Source organism: Hordeum vulgare, chromosome 4H, assembly GCF_904849725.1.
Source record: "Hordeum vulgare subsp. vulgare chromosome 4H, MorexV3_pseudomolecules_assembly, whole genome shotgun sequence".
Taxonomy (NCBI): domain Eukaryota; kingdom Viridiplantae; phylum Streptophyta; class Magnoliopsida; order Poales; family Poaceae; genus Hordeum; species Hordeum vulgare.
Genome location: NC_058521.1, coordinates 56,020,255 through 56,029,596, shown reverse-complemented (window position 1 = coordinate 56,029,596; position 9,342 = coordinate 56,020,255). Strand labels below are relative to the sequence as shown.

Genomic DNA, 9,342 nt, shown 5'->3' with positions numbered 1-9,342 from the left:
TGCACCATCGGGTCTTTCCCAATCAAGTAACTCGGGTTGCCTCTATCCCACTCTAAACCTAGCAAACCCGGCCCCATCCCCATTTGGACAAATTTGCTAACCAGCTGCCGACATGGAAAATGGGATTGATCCAATTAGCGGACGCATCATCCCCCTAAACGTGGTGATCATCATAGTGTCAATCTATCGCATGCTAGCGTGGCTTGAGTCAACATATGCACTCCCATCAAATTTGGCGGCCTCGGTATGCACTGTCTTGTGCTTAACGATGCTACCACCGTATCACAAAAAAACACGATGCGGTCACCAGTGTGAAGTCAAGCACTTGAATCCTGGTGAACTGGCTCCATCACGAGAAACCTAGCATCTGAGAGCATCTCCAACAGCGGCGCCAAAAATGCGCGCGGGGGGTAAACTGAATTTTTAGCATGCGCGGGATGAAATCGCGCGCTCCAGCGAACGCAGAAAAATAACGCGCACGGTAAACTATTGCGCTCGAGGGAGAAAGCAGGCAGCCACGCGGTAGATTTGGTGCACCGCTTTCAACGCGCCTATAAAATGTGGCGCTCGTCACGCGGCTGCCCATAGCCACGCGCCCTCTGCCGCTTCCTCGTCGCTGTCTCTGCCGCTTCCGATCCGCTCCCTCTGCCACCGTGTCGTCGCGCCGCCGTGGATCCTCAGGCTACCGCGGCGTCCGTGAGCGCCCCCCCCCCCGTGTCTACTATGCCGAGATCAGGTCCGACGACGTTCACCTCGACCTCGGCACCTTCAAAAGCTCGCACGAGGCCGCCCGCGCGTACGACGCGGCGGCGTGGCGCCTAGGGAGGCCTCGTGCGTAGATGAACTTCCAGGATGTCTACACGCGCGAGCAGGCGCATGACCTCACTCCTCCGTCTCGTCTGATAACAAACCAGGACCGTGAGGAACACCGTCGGCGGCAGCGCCGGCTCCTCGTCGCCGAGGAGGACGAGCGAGCCATGGCGGAGTGGCGCTGGCGCCATCCGGAGCACGTCGCCGTCGAGAACGCCTTTTGGGCGGAGAGGGCAGCAAGGCGTCGCGAGGAGCTGGACGATAGGCGTCGGCGCAAGGCACTCGCTATATCGCAGTGCGAGGTCGTCAACAACGGTGGGACGTCCATCTTCACTTCTGACGATGAACGTTGGGAGGACGCATGGCTATCTACCTCGGACAGCAGCGACAATGACGACTCGGAGTAGTTTTATCTATATATGCTAGTTTTATTATCGTGTTGGACTAGTTTTATTATCTATATTATCGTGTTGGACTAGTTTATTATCTACTCCTCCGTTTCTAAATATAAGTCTTTTAAGAGATTTCACTAGGAGTCTATATACGGAGTAAAATGTGTGAATCTACAATCTAAAATATGTCTATATACATCTGTATGTAGTCCACTAGTGGAACCAAAACACTTATATTTAGGAACGGATGGAGTATATGATGAACTATGTATCAAATCTATGCATGTGTTGGGCTAGTTTTGCGTTTTGATTTGCAGCGTCTCCTGAAGCGTCGCGCGCGCTAAAATGTGTTGCGGTCGCTGGAGTCGACGTTCGTCGACGCGTTAAGAGCATCTCCAACAGCCGCGCTTCGCGTCGCGCGCAAAAAACTTGTTTGTCGCGCGCGCTTTAGCTGGTTTAGCGCGGCCACCAGCACTGGCTCCAACAGCCGTGCTAAAATGCAGCGCGCACATGCCGCTCCAGCAGCGCGCAAAAAATGCAGCGTGCGCGACTCGCCAAGCATTTCACATATATCGCATTTTGGACACAAAATGAGTTTGAAACATTCATCAAAATGCAATGAACATGTGAAATTCGTCAAACACGTGGTGCGCGTCGGCGGCCGGCTCAACGAGTGAGCTCGCCGGCGCTTCGATAGCCGCCGCGCCCGGCAAACGCCCTGCAAGCTTCTTTCCCCTCGCCTTCGAGCTGCCGGAGCCGTCCGCCGTCTTGTTCTTCTTCGCGGATGTCTTGCCCTTCTTCGGCCGCACCGCATTGGGGAGCTTCGAGGGGGCGGCGGCGGCATGGGACGGCGCCGTTGCGGCGCCACCCGTGGCCGTGGCCATCCGTGGCGGCAAGAAGAGGCTGCGCGCGAGGCCGATGCTCGGCGGAGCTCCGGCGGTGGTGATACGTCCATTTTGCATCATGCTTTCATGTTGATATTTATTGCTTTATGGGCTGTTATATTACTTTGTGGTACCATATTTATGCCTTTTCTCTCTTATTTTGCAAGGTTTATTTGAAGAGGGAGAATTCAGGCAGCTGGAATTCTGGACTGGAAAAAGAGCAAATCTTAGTCCACTATTCTGCACAACTCCAAATGCCCTGAAAATTTACGTGGAATATTTTGGGATTATATAAAAAATACTGGGCTAAAGAAGTACCAAAGGAGAGCTACCAGGGCGCCACAAGCCATGCCACCGCCAAGTCCCCCCCCCCGGGTGGCGGTTGGCAAGCTTGTGGGCTCCCTGACGGCCCACTAGCCCCCCTCTTTTGCTATATGAAGGGTTTCATTCCAGAAAAAATCAACCGGGAGCTTTTTCGTGGTTTCCCCGCTGCCATGAGGCGGAACTTGAGCAGATCCAATCTAGAGCTCCGGCAGGACGATCCTGCCGGGGAAACTTCCCTCCCGGAGGGGGAAATCGTCGCCATCGTCATCACCAACACTCCTCTCGTCGGAGGGGAGGCATCTTCATCAGCACCATCTCCTCTCCAATCCCTAGTTCATCTCTTGTAACCAATCTCCGTCTCGCGACTCCGATTGGTACTTGTAAGGTTACTAGTAGTGTTGATTACTCTTTGTAGTTGATGCTAGTTGGATTACTTGGTGGAAGAGTTTATGTTCAGATCCTTGATGCTATTCATTACACCTTTGATCATGATTATGATTATGCTTTGTGAGTAGTTACTTTTGTTCCTGAGGACATGGGATAAGTCATGTTAATAATAGTCATGTGAATTTGATATTCGTTCGGTATTTTGATATGTTGTATGTTGTCTTTTTCTCTAGTGGTGTTATGTGAACGTCGACTACATAACACTTCACCATATTTGGGCCTAGAGGAAGGCATTGAGGAGTAGTAAGTAGATGATGGGTTGCTGGAGTGACAGAAGCTTAAACCCCAGTCTATGTGTTGCTTCGTAAGGGGCTGATTTGGATCCACTAGTTTAATGCTATGGTTAGACGTTGTCTTAATTCTTCTTCCGTAGTTGTGTATGCTTGCGGTAGGGGTTAATCATAAGTGGGATGCTTTTCCAAGTAAGGGCAGTACCCAAGCGCCGGTCCACCCACATATCAAACTATCAAAGTAACGAACGCGAATCATATGAACATGATGAAACTGGCATGACAGAAATTCCCGTGTGTCCTCGGGAGCGTTTTTCCTCCTATAAGACTTTGTTCAGGCTTGTCCCTTGCTACAAAAGGGATTGGGCCACTTGCTGCGCCATTGCTACTACTTGTTACTTGTCACTTTTCGCTTGCTACGTTTCACCTCACTACACCATCACTTGTTACCGCTACTTTCAGTGCTTGCAGTTATTACCTTGATGAAAACCATTTATCAGAGCCTTCTGCTCCTCGTTGGGTTCGACACTCTTACTTATCGAAAGGACTACAATTGATCCCCTATACTTGTGGGTCATCAAGACTCTTTTCTGATGCCGTTACCGGGGAGTGAAGTGCCTTTGGTAAGTGGAAATTGGTAAGGAAACATTTTTATACTGTGCTGAAATTTATTGTCACTTGTCACTATGGAAACTATTCCTTTGAGGAGTTTGTTCGGGGTATCTTCACCACGAACAGAAACACCAGGATTTGTTCCTCAACCTGAGGTACCTACTAAAAATATCTTTTATGAAATTCCTTCGGGTATGCTTGAGAAAGTGTTGGCTAATCCTTTTACAGGAGATGGATCTTCACATCCAGACTTGCATCTGATCTATGTAGATGAAGTTTGTGGTTTATTTAAGCTTGCAGGTTTGCCCGAGAATGAGGTAAAGAAGAAATTATTTCCTTTATATTTGAAGGATAAGGCGTTGACATGGTATAGGCTATGTGATGATACTGGATCATGGGACTACAATCGGTTGAAATTGGAATTTCATCAAAAGTTCTATCCTATGCATTTAGTACATTGTGATCCGAACTTTATTTATAACTGTTGGCCTCGTGACAGGGAAAGCATAGCTCAAGCTTGGGGGAGGCTTAAATCAATGCTATATTCATGCCCCAATCATGAGCTCTCGAGAGAAATCATCACTCAAAACTTTTATGCTCGGCTTTCTCATGAAGATCGTACCATGCTTGACACTTCTTGTACCGATTCTTTTATGAAGAAGGACATTGACCACAAGTGGAATTTATTGGAAAGAATCAAACGTAACTCTGAAGATTGGGAGCTGGAGGAAGGTAAGGAGTCAGGTATGAATTTCCAGTTTGATTGCGTTAAATCTTTTGTTGAGACAAACACTTCTAGAGATTTTAGCGCTAAGTATGGACTTGACTCTGAGATAGTAGCTTCTCTATGTGAATCTTTTGCTGCTCATGTTGATCTTCCCAAAGAGAAGTGGTTTAAGTATCATCCTCCTGTAGAAAGCAACATAGTCAAAACCAATCTAGTTGAGGAGAAATTCATTGCTTTTAGTGATCCTGTTGTTCCTTGTGCCTATGCTGAGAAACCACCATACCCTGCTAGGATAAAGGATTATTCTAAAGCTCCAACTGTGATACGCTGAGAAACCACCATACCCTAAGGAGATTATAGTTGAACCTAGTGTTGCTATTATTAAAGATCTCTTAACCGAAGACGTAGACGGGCATGTTATCAAATTCTGTGAGGACTCTGCTAGAATTGCTAAACCTCACGCGAAAGACAAATACGGACCTATAGTTGGCCTGCCCGTTGTTTCTGTCAAGATAGGAGATCACCGTTACCATGGTTTATGTGATATGGGAGCTAGTATTAGTGCAATACCCCATTCCTTATATGATGAAATCAAAGATGAGATTGCACCTGTTGAGCTAGAACCCATTGATGTCACTATTACGCTAGCTAATAGAGACACCATCTGCCCTCTGGGAATTGTGAGAAACGTAGAAGTCATGCGTGGTAAGACGAAGTATCCTACTGATTTCCTCGTCCTTGGTACTGCACAAGATAGCTTTTGTCCCATCATATTTGGTAGACCCTTTCTCAACGCTGTCAATGCTCACATTGATTGCATTAAGCAGACCGTCACTGTTAGTTTCGAAGGTGTGTCTCATGAATTTAACTTCTCCAAGTTTGGAAGACAACCCCATGAAAAAGAGTCGTCTGGTAGGGATGAAATCATTTCTCTTGCCTCTATTGTCGTACCTCCTACAGATACTTTAGAGCAATATCTGCTTGAGCATGAAAATGATATGCATATGGAGGAAAGAGATGAGATAGATAAAATTGTCTTAGAACAATATCCTATTCTCAAGAATAATCTGCCTGTTGAACTACTTGGGGATCCTCCCCCACCAAAGGGTGATCCTGTGTTCGAGCTTAAACAGTTGCCTGGTACTCTTAAGTATGCCTATCTTGATGAGAAGGAGATATGTCATGTTATTATTAGTGCTCTCCTCTCAGAGCACGAAGAGAAGAAGTTACTAAAAACTCTGAGGAAGCACCGTGCTGCTATTGGATATACTCTTGAAGATCTTAAGGGTATTAGTCCCACTCTATGTCAGCACAACATTAAAACCGATCATGATTCTAAACCAATTGCTGATCATCAAAGGAGATTAAATCCTAAGATGAAAGAGGTCGTTAGAAAAGAAATATTAAAGCTTCTGGAAGCAGGAATCATTTATCATGTTGCTCATAGTGATTGGGTAAGTCCAATACATTGCGTACCTAAGAAGGGAGGTAACACCGTCGTTCCTAATGATAAGGATGAACTAATCCCACAAAGGATTATTAGTGGCTATAGGATGGTGATAGACTTCCAGAAACTGAACAAGGCAACCAGGAAAGATCATTATCCTTTGTCGTTTATCGACCAAATGCTAGAAAGGCTATCAAAACACACACAAACTTTTGCTTTCTAGACGGTTATTTAGGTTTCTCGCAAATACCTGTTGCACAATCTGATCAGTTGAAAACCACTTTCACCTGCTCCTTCGGTACCTTTGCTTATAGACGTATGCCTTTTGGCTTATGCAATGCACCTGCCACCTTTCAAAGATGTAGGATGGCTATATTCTCTGACTTTTGTGAAAAGATTGTAGAGGTTTTCATGGATGACTTCTCCGTTTACGGGTCTTCCTTTGATGATTGCCTCAGCAATCTTGATCGAGTCTTACAAAGATGTGAAGATACCAACCTCGTCTTGAATTGGGAGAAGTGCCACTTTATCGTTGACGAAGGTATCGTCTTAGGACACAAAATTTCTGAAAGAGGCATTGAAGTTGATAAGGCTAGGGTTGATGCAATTGAGAAAATGCCTTGCCCCACAGATATCAGAGGTATACGAAGTTTCCTAGGTCATGTTGGTTTCTATAGAAGGTTCATTAAAGACTTCTCTAAGATTTCTAGGCCTCTTACCAACCTCTTGCAGAAGGATGTTCCTTTTGTTTTTTATGAGGATTGTGAGGAAGCTTTCGAAATACTCAAGAAGGCTTTGATAACCGCACCTATTGTTCAACCACCTAACTGGAACTTGCCCTTTGAAATCATGTGCGATTCTAGTGATTATGCTGTTGGTGCTGTTCTAGGACAAAGAGTTGACAAGAAGTTGAATGTCATTCACTACGCTAGTAAAACTCTAGACAGTGCCCAAAGAAACTATGCCACTACGGAAAAGGAGTTTTTAGCAGTCGTGTTTGCATGTGAAAAGTTCAGATCTTACATATTTGACTCCAAAGTCACTATTCACTCTGATCATGCTGCTATTAAGTACCTTATGGAGAAGAAGGATGCTAAGCCTAGGCCGATCAGATGGGTTCTCCTGCTACAGGAATTTGATTTGCATGTCGTTGACCAAAAGGGTGCTGATAACCCTGTAGCAGATAACTTGTCTAGGCTAGAGAATGTCCTTGATGACCCACGACCTATTGATGACAGCTTTCCTGATGAGCAATTAAGTGTCATCCGCACTTCACATAGTGCACCGTGGTATGCCGATTACGGAAATTATATCGTAGCCAAATACATACCAGCCAGTTTCACCTATCAGCAAAAGAAGAAATTCTTCTTTGATTTGAGACACTACTTTTGGGATGATCCTCACCTTTATAAGGAAGGAGTAGATGGTGTTACTAGACGTTGTGTGGCTGAACATGAACAGGGACAGATCTTGCAGAAGTGTCATTCCGAAGCCTACGGAGGACACCACACTGGAGATAGAACTGCCCATAAGGTATTGCAATCAGGTTTCTATTGGCCCACTCTCTTCAAGGATGCCTGTAAGTTTGTCTTGTCTTGTGACGAATGCCAAAGAATAGGGAACATCAGTAAGCGTCAGGAAATGCCTATGAACTATTCACTTGTCATTGAACCATTTGATGTTTGGGGCTTCGATTATATGGGACCCTTCCCGAGTTCCAATGGGTACACTCACATCTTAGTTGTTGTGGATTACGTCACTAAGTGGGTAGAAGCTATCCCCACTAAAAATGCTGATCACCACACCTCTATTAAGATGCTTAAAGAAGTCATTTTCCCAAGATTTAGAGTCCCTAGATATTTGATGACTGATGGTGGTTCACACTTCATTCATGGTGTTTTCCGCAAGATGCTCGCTAAGTATGATGTCAACCATAGAGTTGCATCTCCTTGTCATCCTCAGTCTAGTGGTCAAGTGGAGCTGAGTAATAGGGAGATCAAATTGATCCTACAAAAGACCGTCAATAGATCTCGAAAGAATTGGTCTAGCAAACTTGACGATGCACTATGGGCTTATAGGACTGCTTATAAGAATCCCATGGGCATGTCGCCGTATAAAATGGTTTACGGTAAGGCCTGTCATTTACCTCTTGAGCTGGAACACAAAGCTTATTGGGCAATCAAAGAGCTCAACTTTGACTTCAAACTTGCCTGTGAGAAGCGGTTGTTTGATATCAGCTCGTTAGATGAATGGATGGTCGAGGCATATGAGAATGCCAAGTTGTTCAAGGAAAAGGTTAAGAGATGGCACGATAAACGAATACAGAAACGAGAGTTCAATGTAGGTGATTATGTCCTACTATACAATTCTCGTTTAAGATTCTTCGCAGGCAAGCTTCTCTCTAAATGGGAAGGTCCTTATGTTATCGAGGAAGTATATCGTTCCGGTGCCATGAAAATCAATAACACAGAAGGAAATTTTCCTAGAGTGGTAAATGGGCAAAGAATCAACCATTACATCTCTGGTACTCCCATAAATGTTGAGACCAATATCATCAATGTCATAACTCCAGACGAGTACATAAGAGATGTTTATGAGCCTGTTTCAGACCCTGAAAACGAAGAGGTATCTATTTCTGTAAGAAATTGGACTCCGATGCTTTTCCAATAGGAAATTTCCTCCGTTTTGGAATTTTTGGAAAATTAGAAAAATAAAAAGCAGTCCGAAGAGCGCACGAGGCGGCCACAAGCTTGGAAGCCGCCACCTACCCCCCATGGTGGCGGATAGAGGGCTTGTGGGCACCTCATGTGCCTCCCGAACTCCGTTTTCTTGCGGAGCACTCCTTCTGGTCCAGAAAAAATCATTATATATTCGCCCGAAGGTTTTGATCTCCGTTTCGCGCAGTTTTCCTCTATTTTTGTTTCGAGCCTGTTGTCTGCTGCAGATCTAGGTCAAGATGTCTTCTCAGGATTCAGAGGGGGAGAGCTATGTGGCTGACTACCTTGCTAACCCCAAGGTCTATGGGGACTTGGAACCATATGGCTGGACCACTGACGAGGAAGAGGACTATGAGCCCAAGGGGAAGGAACAAACGAGTTCCGATGAAGAGAAGGCTCCTCTACCTCAACCTGGACGCACTCATGTGGAGTTCAAGAAGTCAAGCCTCCCTGACCAACGGAAGAAGCCTAAGACCTTGTTTATCCCTTCTTGTTTCTTGCAGGAGAGTAAGCAGGAACTTTGCCATAGAGTGTTGAAGCTTGAGGAGGAAAATGACGATCTCAGGGAGCAGAACTTTTTGCTCAAGTGGAAATTAGACAAGCTCAAGACTGCTTCAACAGCTCCACCACCATCACCACCAAAGGAAGACAACTAAGCATTGGTATTGGCAATCCCCTTGGCTTTTTCCAAGCTTGGGGGAGTTGCCCTGGTATGTATCACCTTTATATCTTTTGCTTTTACCTTTGTTTTA

At 45.5% G+C, this 9,342-nt stretch overlaps 1 pseudogene; it reads left to right on the top strand.

Annotated features, from left to right (window-relative positions):
• The first annotated feature begins 397 nt into the window (after positions 1 to 397).
• Positions 398 to 1,217, top strand: LOC123450266 (annotated as a pseudogene).
• Positions 1,218 to 9,342: the final 8,125 nt, after the last annotated feature.